This window comes from Podarcis melisellensis (genome assembly GCF_964234715.1).
Source record: "Podarcis melisellensis genome assembly, chromosome: 17".
NCBI lineage: Eukaryota > Metazoa > Chordata > Lepidosauria > Squamata > Lacertidae > Podarcis > Podarcis melisellensis.
The window spans coordinates 14,251,793-14,265,403 of record NC_138534.1 but is presented as its reverse complement, the minus strand read 5'-3'; the positions used below and the strand labels follow the sequence as shown (position 1 = coordinate 14,265,403).

The 13,611-nt window shown below is 42.2% G+C and overlaps 1 protein-coding gene across 4 annotated transcripts in view; it reads left to right on the top strand.

Moving 5' to 3' along the window:
- The window catches only part of FOCAD (focadhesin), a 136,942-nt gene that overhangs the window by 48,964 nt on the left and 74,367 nt on the right, over nt 1-13,611 (top strand). The window lies entirely within an intron of this gene.

Below are 13,611 nucleotides of genomic sequence, written 5' to 3'. Positions count from 1 at the left end.
AACCGGGAAGTAACCCGTTCCTGTACTTCCAGGTGTCAGCGGTCCGTAACCCGAAAAAATGCAACTGAAGCGTCTGTAACCTGATGTATGACTGTACAGGGAAGTTTTTTATGTTTGAGGTTTTACTGAGTTTTTAATATTTTGTTGGGAGCCGGCCAGCGTGTCGGGGCAACTCAGTCAGGTGGGCAGAACAACAACAACAACGATGATGCTATTGTTGTTGTGGTCAGAGGCACTGCCTTAGGTGGCCAGTTCTGACACTGTACAAGAACAAAAGATGAGGGACTGGATTAAGGCAAGGTTGGTGATAACTATCGGATAGTCACTGGGTGGTTCATGGAGAGAAGGGTGCTCAGGACCCACAGCACCTCCCAGTCCTAAAAGGCACCGTTGTTTGAGACCCTAGTGTTTGAGGATTAAAGAACTGATGACACAGAAGAAATATGACTCCCTGCTATCCTTGATCTAGATCAGTGTTTTGCAAACTTGGGTCTGCAACTGCTTTTGGACTACATTTCCCAGCATCCCTGACCACCGGCCCTACTAGCTAGGAATGATGGGAGTTGTAGTTAAAAAAAAAAAGGCTGGAGACCCAAGTTTGCAAAACACTGATCTAGATGGTGATTTTGGGGGGGGGGGGGATACTTGCATGTATAAGAAGTATGCTAAAAACCAAGACATCCTTGTTTTAATTTTCAAGTTTCTTATAATCAACGAAGCGTTGCAGCTGAGATGCTGAAGCTAAAATCACAAAAGGATGCCGTGGTGTTTTATAAACACTTTCCACTTAAGAAGATCTCTGCGGGGGAAGGTACACTGGAAGAGTTGCCTCTTTGGAGCTTTTTTGAGAACATTCGTAGCACAAGATCTAAAAAGCAAACTCATAGGATAACTTTCAGCTTGAGTTAAATATAATGGTTGTCCTATATTAGAATATAATGGATTACATGAAGTAGGAAACACAGCAGATGAATTACTCATGTTGCTCCCGAGTCCTGGGCTTGCTTTGGGGTGATTTATGAAGACGGCTAAATCTTTTTGTGCTTTTGTATAATGGAGCCTTTTAATGAGACTTACAGTGCTCACTGGCTTGCATGTCAGGCCTGGATATTAAACGCCACAGCTCTTGCCAAGACCACATCTACTAATTCTTGGCAAATCTTTTGTTTTCGCCCCCGCCCCCAGCAAAATTCAACAGAAGCCAGCATACTTTCTGTGAGCCTATGCATCCTGCCTCATAATAGATTTCATGTGTGAAATGCGTCAGGCAAGCCAAGTAAGATTCAAAGATGAAAAGACTCAGCATAGTTTGGAAGGAGTTTTGTTTTGTTTCTGCTCCGTCCGTTTCTCTCTGGAAGCAATTCTGTGCCGTATACTCCCTGATTCCACATTTATTAGGCTTTGAGTAAAGAGAGAGAACTTGCGGAGCAGAATAGCACAGGGGAAATTATGAAGATGACAAATTATGCCGGTTAGTGAATTTGACAACTAAAAGAAAACGGTTCCTTGGGCATTCTTAAAATAACTTGGCTATTAAAGCTGAAGTGCTGTGTTTTTTCTGCGTACAAAAGCAGACATGCAGCTGTTTCTCTCCCCTTTTCTTGAAAATATTTCCTCCGGGGATTTACAATGCAGCCTTGCAAGATTTTATATTCCTTTATGCTTCCGAGTATGGGACCTGGGTGGCTCTGTGGGTTAAACCACAGAGCCTAGGACTTGCCAATCAGAAGGTCAGTGGTTTGAATCCCCGCGACGGGGTGAGCTCCCGTTGTTCAGTCCCAGCTCCTGCCAACCTAGCAGTTCGAAAGCACGAAGTACAAGTAGATAAATAGGTACCGCTCTGGCGGGAAGGTAAACGACATTTTCGTGTGCTGCTCTGGTTCGCCAGAAGCGGCTTAGTCATGCTGGCCACATGATCCGGAAGCTGTGCACTGGCTCCCTCAGCCAATAAAGCGAGATGAGCACCGCAACCCCAGATTCAGTCACGACTGGACCTAATGGTCAGGGGTCACTTTACCTTTACCTATGCTTCTGAGTAGGGTGGCTGTGCCGTTTAAGGAGGGTAGTAGCCTTGCACCATGTTCTTCGGGAACCCCAATATTTCTGATTATTATGAAGCATGCAAAATGTCCACATCATTTGCTCCGTAAAGTTGGCATTTGAACTTGCTGTTAATCTTTCCCCCTGATGTTGATGTGTCTTTTTCCCTTTCCTCCCCCAAAGTGAAGCTGAACTGGAAGCCTTGCTTTACAGCTATTCAGTGCCTCCAACTTCAGAATGCAATTGCGTCCTGAAAATTGAATGCATGCAGTTGCAAATTGTATGGGCAGTTATTGCGTACTTCCAGGAATACAGATCTCTCTGTTGAGACTGTTTGCCCCTCTGTTTCAATATTCTTACAGTAGATCTTCTTGCAAAGAAAGGAGCTGGAGTTGCACTCTTTGCAGAGCATCAAAGCCTTTCTCCCATTTTAGCTGCTCCCACTGAACAGCTGATGTGCCAGAGGGGATGCAAAGGGCTGGATAAAATCTGGCAGGCAGTATATGACCTGTGTGTGCTACTGGCATTTGTTGTTTAGTCGTTTAGTCATGTCCGACTCTTCGTGACCCCAAGGACCAGAGCACACCAGGCACTTCTGTCTTCCACTGCCTCCCGCAGTTTGGTCATACTCATGTTCGTAGCTTTGAGAACACTGTCCAATCATCTCGTCCTCCATCATCCCCTTCTCCTTGTACCCTCCATCCTTCCCAACACCAAGATCTTTTCCAGGGAGTCTTGTCTTCTCATGAAGTGGCCAAAGTCTTGGAGCCTCGGCTTCAGGATCTGTCCTTCCAGTGAGCACTCAGGGCTGATTTCCTTAAGAATGGAGAGGTTTGATCTTCTTGCAGTCCATGGGACTCTCAAGAGTCTCCTCCAGCACCATAATTCAAAAGCATCAATACTTCAGTGATCAGCCTTCTTTATGGTCCAGCTCTCACTTCCATACATCACTACTGGGAAAACCATGGCTTTAACTATACGGACCTTTGTTGGCAAGGTGATGTCTCTGCTTTTTAAGATGCTGTCTCGGTTTGTCATAGCTTTTCTCCCAAGAAGCAGGCGTCTTTTAATTTTGTGACTGCTGTTGCCGCTACTGGCATAGCCCATCCTAATAAGCTTAAGAACGGAGAATGAAGCTATTACCTGTGTAAAAGTCAGTGGAAGTCACAGGCCACAACTGTTGGAAGTTGGCTACAGATCAAAGTTGTGACTGATACCTGGCATCTATCAGATTCAGGCTTGGAACCTGGAAGGACAGAAGCTATTAGACAGAAGGCAGAGTTTCTTTGTCCGATGCAGTAACCTTATTGGGACGCAGCAGGGTTTGCAGGACTGCAGCACAACGTCAAGACGATGCTGTTGAACAGTAAAAATAAGGCCAGCTCTTTATTTCTCCTGCTAGCTGAGAATAAGTTTCCTAGATCGTGCTTCTCGATCCCCCCATTTGAAACGTCAGGTGCTTTGCAATCCTTTGCTCTCCGCATCCTTGCTAGATGAAAAAAGCCATTTTCGGCACCTCCAGATGAGCGGAAAGTTTGTGTCGTTGCGATGTATTGGAGGGAAATGGATTGGAGGGAAATAGAATCAGTAGTTAATTGCTCCAGGAAACAAATGCTCCAGTGTTAGCACTGAGAATTTGACGCAACCAGTTTACCCTGGATAAAGTAAATAAATCTTCTAATAATTCATACTTTGAATCATGCATCGAAGCGTTCAGAAGGAGACTGGCAATCGCCCTGAGACTGGCGAAGTTAAAACCTTGTTAATCCTTAGAGATGGAAATGATCTATTCATCCCAAAACAGCAACAAAGGACGGGACAATGGGCACAGAGTTTAAAACAAACTTACAAAGAGGGCTTGCACCCCGAGCCTTTGAACACTGTCTGGAGTTACAAAGATGCTTTCTGATCAGCAACTGCTCTGTTGTGTCAAAGCTAATCGGTGTCCCCCCATATTGTGGAGCCAAAGCCCTTTCATCTTCTGCGGTTCCTAGAGGGTGTTGTGCTCTCGAATAACAGCAATATATAATTGAGCAATAACTATCGAGACTCGGGGCATTTCCTGGGGATTCATGACCGAGGGAAAGAGTTCACCGCAGGCCGTTTATCACAAGGCAGAATCGGCCGTTCCCCCGGAAATGCCCCATGCCAAGATCATTAGTGCTGTTATTACCTTTGCATTTGTTTACTTTTTCAAAAACTTAGGTTGAGAGGAAAGCATAATTTTGTTTCCCTGCGGTTTTCTTTGCAACGCTACAGGGTAGCCGGCTCTCAATGGAGCCGCCGCTGCGTTTCATTATTCCAGAGAATTCGTTTCTTGCAGAAGGAGCCAATCAGATGTCTGGAATCTTACTCTTGTTAAGGGTATAAAGATAATTTATTATGGAAATGCTCTCCAGTGTAGTTGAGAGCCCCCAAGAAGCTAACTAGAATGGCCAGCTGTGTACAGTGATTTTTTAAAATCAAGTGTGGATTTTCACATTACATTCCAGCAATGTTGCACTTAAATCAGTGGGGGGTGGGGGCGGTGGGGGGAGACGTGTGCAAGGATGCCGTATTAAAAAAGTGGCCGTATTTTTCACTTTGCTGAGACTGCGCTTTCATTTCCAGTTTACGGAGTTTTTATTTGGGGTGTTTGTTAATGTAGGCATTGGAATGCGAGACGCGATGAGCCATCTCCTTGCAGGACGAAAGTGCCCGCAATTTGGCTGATGCAAATTTAAAAAGTAACAACAACAACAATTTTATTGTTTATATGCCACCCATTTGAAAAGGATCTAGGAGTCTTGGTTGACCACAAACTTGACATGAGCCAACAGTGTGACGCGGCAGCTAAAAAGCCAATGCAATTCTGGGCTGCATCAATAGGAGTATAGCATCTAGATCAAGGGAAGTAATAGTGCCACTGTATTCTGCTCTGGTCAGACCTCACCTGGAGTACTGTGTCCAGTTCTGGGCACCACAGTTCAAGAAGGACACTGACAAACTGGAACGTTTCCAGAGGAGGGCAACCAAAATGGTCAAAGGCCTGGAAACAATGCCTTATGAGGAACGGCTAAGGGAGCTGGGCATGTTTAGCCTGGAGAAGAGGAGGTTAAGGGGTGATATGATAGCCATGTTCAAATATATAAAAGGATGTCACATAGAGGAGGGAGAAAGGTTGTTTTCTGCTGCTCCAGAGAAGCGGACACGGAGCAATGGATCCAAACTACAAGAAAGAAGATTCCACCTAAACATTAGGAAGAACTTCCTGACAGTAAGAGCTGTTCGACAGTGGAATTTGCTGCCAAGGAGTGTGGTGGAGTCTCCTTCTTTGGAGGTCTTTAAGCAGAGGCTTGACAACCATATGTCAGGAGTGCTCTGATGGTGTTTCCTGCTTGGCAGGGGGTTGGACTCAATGGCCCTTGTGGTCTCTGCCAACTCTATGATTCTATGATTCATTTGGCTGGGTTGTCCTCCAGATGGCTACCACTTTCTGCCCTGCAAAGTCAAGCTGTCGCAGAGTTGGATGATGAAAGCCAGTTACGAGAGTTTGGGGATTAATGCTACCCTAATCTAGATCAGTTTGCTGGTGGGCAGGATAGAAGGAGAGTCCTCTTTTGCCTGCTAGCAGTAGAACAGCTCCAGTAGCAGTGAGGACATCATGACCAGTGCCGGATTTACGTATCAGCTAAACAAGCTCTAGCTTAGCGCCCCACTCTTTTAGGGGCCCCCAAAAAAATTAAAGGAAAAAACACCTGGATGTACATTTCCAAAATATAAGATAAAAAACAAATAAAACAAAACCTACCTACAGCAACCGTGTTTTGTGTTGCGTAGGCTCCTCTGATGTAAGTCATGGGCCCCACCTGCTAACCTGCTCTCTAAAATATCCCTAGTTTGCTCCTTTCTATATATTGGGTGTCTACATTCTGCATGGACTGGTTGCAGGGCAACATATAGCATGCAGCTGCAGCGCAGCACAGTTGAATGTAGGTCAAACTGTTTTATCTGTTATCAACTATTAAAGCGTGCTTGTAGACTGATGAGCAGGCAGCATAGATCAGGCATAGGCAAACTCAGCCCTCCAGATGTTTTGGGACTACAACTCCCATCATCCCTAGCTAACAGGACCAGTGGCTAGGGATGATGGGAACTGTAGTCTCAAAAACGCCTGGAGGGCCGAGTTTGCCTATGCCTGGCATAGACTAAGGGTATGAGTCTTATGCCTGCTGATGGATTTCATGTAATACATAATTTATTTTGATCCCATTGTAAAATGACTTTAGAAAAATATTCATCTTTATTATTTAGTAGGCCTATATTATGATTACTTTGATAAAATACATATTTTGTTATGTGCAAATGGCTTGAAATACCTATTAAGTCCATGAATTACCATATTTCTTTTTTTAATAATATTTTTATTCATTTTCCAGAAAAAACACACACACAAAAACAATTTTATATACAATCAATTCACATTTTATCACACATTCATCTCTTTTTTTGACTTCCCTCAGCTCCTCTGCCGATCTTTCGTTTGCATCTATATTATTAACACATTTCTTAACTTAGTATTGCCTTTAGATATCCCTTCCCTCCTCATATTCTCTTTTTAACAATATTCCTCTATTTTTCACAGTCTCTTGAAAACCAACAAACGTTGTCTGTTCATCACATATGCCTTTCAGATAATCTGTAAATCTTTCCCAGTCCTCGATAAACTTTTGGTCTCGTTGATACCAAATCTTCCCTGTTAGTTTGTCCAGTTCTGCATAATCAGTCAATTTCAATCTCCATTCTTCCACCGTCGGTATTTCTTCCTGTTTCCATTTTTGGGCCAGAAGTATTCTTGCTGCTGTAACTCCGTATTGAAAAAGTTTACAGTCTTTCTTACTTATCTCATTTCCTACCAATCCCAATAGGAAGGCCTCCGGTTTCTTAATAAACGTATATTTCAACATCTTTTTCAATTCATTATATATCATTTCCCAGAAGCCTTTCACCTTTTTACACTCCCACCACATATGATAGAATGTCCCTTGTTTTTCTTTACATTTCCAACACTTATTACATGTCTTATACATTTTAGCTAATTTTACTGGCGTTATATACCATCTATATACCATTTTCATTACATTTTCTTTTAGCGCAGTACATGTCGTAAATTTTAGTCTTTCATTCCATAATTTTGACCACTCATCATATTGTATATTATAACCAAAATCTCTGGCCCAATGTATCATTACCGATTTAACCTCTTCATCTTTTGTATACCACTCTAGCAACATTTTATACATTTTATACAAATTTTTATACTCATTATTCAATATCTCTAATTGAAATTTTGATTCTTTTTCTCCATATCCATACACTTTACAATCTTTTTTAAACATTTCACAGACTGATAGTAGTGCAACCAATCATAGACAAATTCTTTTACTTCTTCATAGGGTTTCATTTTCCATTCCCCCCCTTCTTTAACTGTCAATTCTCCGTATGTTATCCACCTCCCCCTCATATTAATCTTTTTCACACTCATCACTTCTAAGGGTGAAATCCAACAAATTTTTATACCTTTCCCATACATTTATCAATGACCTTCAGAAGATGTGGTTTTCAAACCCTTTATGAATTTTCTTCTTTTCATACCATATATATGCGTGCCAACCAAATCTATTATCAAACCCTTCTAAATCCAACAATTCTCCATTTTCTAATTTAATCCACTCCTTTAGCCAGCACAAGCAAGATGCTTCATAATATAATTTCAGGTCTGGCAGGGCGAAGCCACCTCTTTCCTTCACATCTGTTAGCAACTTAAACTGAATCCTTGGCTTCTTGCCCTGCCTGATATACCTTGATATTATCTTTTGCCATTCTTTGAATATTGATGTCCCCTTGATTATCAGTTACAGATAGGTAGCCGTGTTGGTCTGCCATAGTCAAAACAAAACAAAAATTCCTTCCAGTAGCACCTTAAAGACCAACTAAGTTAGTTCTTGATATGAGCTTTCGTGTGCATGCACACTTCTTCAGATACACTGAAACAGAAGTTACCAGACCCTTCTATATAGTGAGAAGGTAGGGAGGGGTATTACTCAGAAGGGTGGTGGGAATGGGTGATTGGCAGATAGCTGTGATGAGCCTGTTCAAAAGCATGTCAAAGTGCAAGTGGATAAATTGGTCCCGCTCTGGCAGGAAGGTAAACGGCATTTCCGTGTGCTGCTCTGGTTCGCCAGAAGTGGTTTAGTCATGCTAGCCACATGACCCGGAAGCTGTACGCCGGCTCCCTCGGCCAATAAAGCAAGATGAGCGCTGCAACCCCAGAGTCGGCCGCGACTGGACCTAATGGTCAGGGGTCCCTTTACCTTTAGCCCCGTCCCAAAAAGTATTGTGGGGGCCCAAAAGGGCTCGGCTCCTAGGAGATGGCGCCGCTGGTCAGCAAAATTGGGAGGGCTACAGGTTAACTACTCTTGCTTTAAACATACAGTATTGTATTTCCTTGGGAAACTATATCATAAATGGGTCTGTTTGCCAGTGTCTTTGGTGTGTAGTGTAGTGGTCTAAACCATTGAGCCTCTTGGGCTTGCCGATCAGAAGGTTGGTGGTTCGAATCCCTGCGACGGGGTGAGCTCCCGTTGCTCTGTCCCAGTTCCTGTCAACCTAGCAGTTCGAAAGCACACCAGTGCAAGTAGATAAAAAGGTACCTCTGCAGTGGGAAGGTAAATGGCATTTCCGTGCACTCTGGTTTCCGTCACGGTGTCCTGTTGCGCCAGAAGCAGTTTAGTCCTGCTGGCCACATGAACTGGAAAGCTGTCTGTGGACAAACGCCGGCTCCCTCAGCCTGAAAGTGAGATGAGCGTCGCAACCCTAGTCGCCTTTCACTGGACTTAACTGTCCAGGGTTCCTTTGCCTTTTTTACCTTTTTTATCAGTATATCAGCAAATCGTTAATTGTTACGCAATCACATGTTTTTACCGAAAGAATTTTTTATTGCCAGTGATTGTGAGAGCAGAAAAGCCTTTTAAAAAAAATAGTTCTAGATAATGCCAGTGATTTACTATGTCTCTGCTAAACTCCAAGGGCACTTAGCTTTGAAGACTAGGGAAGTCTTGACTCTTTCAGTTAAAAACAGGGGAAGCCAAGGTTCTGGTGAAGAAGCTTGGCTCGCTGGCTGCAAATCATTGTTGGCAAATGACCACCGCAGAGCTGGAAAGAATAACCGTGATAATGGGCTACCTTATCTGAGTGAATTCAAGTCTTGATTTAGCTGTCTGGTTTCCTTTTGTAAAGGACGTTAATCTTGGGGTAGTGTTTGAACTTGGAAAACATGAAGTCCCGAAATGTCGCTGTAACACCCATCTCGCAGTTAGTTAGAGGGACAAAGCCTGAGTTTAGAGCTGAGTTTGCGGTGATTTGAGCTAGAATAAAAGCAGCAAGCAGAGAGAGAAAGAGGGAGCCATGCCAGATCTCTGTCTGAATCCGAAACTGCAGTTATGGGAGAAACAGGGCTCTTTTGAGGTGCTGGTGCTGTGAACCCCTTCATCGTGGGCTCAGTAATAATAATAATAATAATAATAATAATAATAATAATAATAATAATTTATTTATACCCTGCCCATCTGGCTGGGTTTCCCCAGCCACTCTGGGCAGCTTTCAATAGAATATTAAAATACAATAATCTATTAAACATTAAAAGTTTCTCTTAAATTATCTATTGCTGCTGCATATTATGATTAATCGATTCCTCCTTTCCTCAACCTTATTCTCATAATCCCTTTTACCTGCTAGTGTTTTAACATGTTTACAATAAAAAAAAAATCTACAAACATTTCCCAATCCTCCTTGAAGGCTCTCTCTTCTTGTTCTCTCATTTTGCTAGTTAAACTTGCTAATTCAGCATATTCCATCCATTTCAACTGCCACTCCTCTTTCGTGGGTTCTGCACCCTCTCACCATTTGGAGGCCTATAATTCTCTCAATGCAGTCATTGCATACAGAAACAAGTTCCTTTGATTCTTTGGTACGTTAAATTCAAAGACCTTCTAAACCCTGTATTTGGTCTTGACATAAAATACAATAGCATCTGAGGCTTAACAGTGGTCATAATGTGGCTAGCCTGACCAGCTTAATTTATTCCTAGTAAGGACATTTGGAAAATGCACATTACTTTTCCTTATTGATTTTTTTATATCTTTCTCAACTATGGTATAAAGTCAGAGAATGTGAACATTTCATACAATTAACATTCCCCCCCCCCCGTCACAGGGTAAATTGATCTATCATTTCTCCCGTTAATTTGTAAATGCATATTTATGATCCCTCTGAAACACTGGATATTTCTCTCTCTCTCTCTCTCTCTCTCTCTCTCTCACTTCTGCAGATGAATTGTTCTCTCTAATTCTTGAGAATAGTATTCCTGAAAGTGGGGGTGGAGAAGTGTCATTTTCACTCAACATATAATCAGATTAAGTTTCAGTAGCTGTCATTATTAGTTACACTGGAATTGTATTCACGGATCTGCCTGTTCGTTAAAAGGATTTAACTCAATAGGCATTCCTGAAAGCTTTTTCTTTACAGTTTTTGAAATGGTCCCCTAAAGTGTTTTCACAACCTCTGAAGTGGCTGCTTAATTCGGCAATTACTTTTCTGATGCCCAGTATTCTGAGTCTGGTTTTTTTTCTTTTTTATCCATATGTGTGTGTGTGTGTGTGTGTGTGTGTGTGTAATATTGCTACACTGAATTTCATCAAGCAATCCCCGTTATGGAATGAGCTTCACAGGGATGCTGTCAGTTCATTTCTCTGCACGAATAAATAGTTGATTCTTCCATTTGGCGAAGGCACATCTGCAGCTTTGCTCACAACGTTGTATACATTATGAAACTTTCTCCGGCATTGACTTCCTTGGTTTTCAATATAAAGCAGATGTGAGACTCGTAACATGGCCCCCTGGTAAATCTTGGCTTGACCTTTGACTTGAGGACTTGCAACTGTTGAAGGAATTTATTTTCTGCGGCATTCTACTCATCATCCATCTAGGCACCCATTGCCATTGCAATGTAGACTCGAACAATGCAGAGCAATAGCAGATAACTAATCCTGGCAGAATATAGAGCGATGTCTGAAAAGTTGAAATTCTTGAAAGGAACTTTGTGCACTTATGTCAAAGATGGATCACAGGGGAATCCATTGAAGTCTTCATTACAATGGTTTGCTCCTTACAGAGCTGGGAATCTTGGAAAACCAGGAGACACACTTATGGGAGAGAAGAAGGGAGAATTCAGCATTCATGTCTGTGATGCAAAAGATTTGATTGTCAGATTCATTCATTCCTACTATGACCTTATGTGTGGTGGACTTAACTCGTTGCAATGGATCGGTCTGGCAGCTCTGTAAACTTCCTTGTGTTCCTTGAAAGGTTCAGCTATTTGTGGCATGAATGGAAGATGGGATACAAGCAAGCCTATCTTCCCTAGTTCTAATGTCTAAAATTCTAAAATTAGCATTGTTTCTACTACAGTGGTACCTTGGGTTACATACGCTTCAGGTTACGTATGCTTTAGGTTACAGACTCCGCTAACCCAGAAATATTACCTCAGGTTAAGAACTTTGCTTCAGGATGAGAACAGAAATTGTGCCCCGGCAGCGCGGCGGCAGCAGGAGGCCCCATTAGCTAAAGTGGTGCTTCAGGTTAAGTACAGTTTCAGGTTAAGAACGGACCTCCGGAACGAATTAAGTACTTAACCCGAGGTACCACTGTATCACGAAGAGAAGGCATTGGTGCTTTAATTCCGGTAACAACATGAAACCTTCAAGAGCAAACATTAGCATGAGAGAGAGAGAGAGAGAGAGAGAGAGAAAGAAAGAAAGAAAGAGAAAGAAAGAAAGAAAGAAAGAAAGAAAGAAAGAAAGAAAGAAAGAAAGAATTGGGGAGAGAACTCTCAAAATGTTGAATTGGTACTGAGTTAAAGTTCTTCACCCAAATGTCCACATTAAGCAAGGGAATTCAGTAATGTTGCTTAGATTATGTTAGCTGCTTAAGGGTCTCTTACTAAACAGTGATCATAAAAGAAACAAGGACAGTACTTACAAGGCTTTGAGATATATTTAGTTTTTGGAATTCACTGTTTTATGCCACATTGTTCCAAAAGACCGAGTTACAAGGCATATTGCATCTGATGAAGGAGATCCGAGCCCCTGGAAGCTTTGTAATAAATTTGTGAGTCTTCTGAGGTAGCACAATGTAGGTTGGGTGGTCCTTGCCTGTGGAGTTTTGCTGCTCTAGATTCACGGCCTTCAGCTTTCGGAAGGTCTTCTGCTCCCTTATACCTGACTCTGCCTCCCAAGACATGATGCTCCCTGTTTCAAAACCTTCAAATCCCTCCTAAAAGCTCTCCTTCCTATAAACCCTTGGCCCCATGGCCTGCTGTAATCTAGTATAAATTCGACATATTCCCCCCTGTTTACCTCTTTGTCCAACTCTCACCTCTTCTTCTCTTGCATCCGAGTGTAGATTGTATGGGGCAAGATCCTATTGTCTTGCACTTTGTAAAGCTTCATGCACATTGATAGCCCTATATAACTTAATATACCTTTTAACAGGTTGAGCACGGTTGATAGCTCCTTCATGTGAAGGAAGTACCATGCAATTTACTGGATAGCAGCTCCACTTTGTGTGAAGTGGTCTATATGCAGAGTTTTGAGCATTGCACAGTGCCCTTTGTAACGTGGAAGAAAAAGAGTTTGTTTTTTACTGTTTATGGTCTATTCAAGTCCTGAAGGGTTTCTTGAAGAGACAAACATTCACGTGTACTTAATCCTCACCCTCCCCACACTTCTCCCCCTTTGCCCATTCCATAATTCTGGGAACAGAAGGAAACAGTGTCTGCTTCTCTCTCGCTCTTTGTATAATAATTTTTATTAATTTTTAATTACAGTGATCCAAAAGAGCCACATTATCACAATACCAGATTACAATAGAGTTAAATAGCCAATTATTCAAATACCAGATTAAACAATTTTGGGTGACTTCCCGTGTGCTGGATTTCAGGGTACAAAGTTCTTATTTCTTTCTGCTTCCATAGTCTTGATCATTCCAATTACAACAGCACTGATCTTGATCCTTTATTTTACAGCCACTGGTTTCATGACTTTCACTCGTAATTGCATATTCAATAAATTTTATTTCTGCAAGAGGAGTTTATGTATGGATTTTGGGAGGGGTTAATGCTTCATTGGAAACGGAGGAGTTCCCACTTGCCGTAAAAGATGTACCTCGTCCTTAAGGAGACCTCTCTGGATCCAGAAGTGTTAAACATCAACCACCCAGTGGCAAATATCCCATTTCCGGGGTTGATATGAATTGGGAGTCGTACAACAGCCTCATCGACTGGTTCCATTCCTGTTCTATAAGGCACTCAGTGATCAAGTGCTTGATTTTATTGCTAACTTATTTATTAATCTCTGGAGCAATAGAAATATATAGAGAAGTCTCTCTTCTTTCTCTTTGGTGATCCCTCGTAGTCGAGTAAGTTTGTTGTCAGGGAAGTGCCATCAGTGCAGGAGGGAGAGAGCAAAAGCCAGA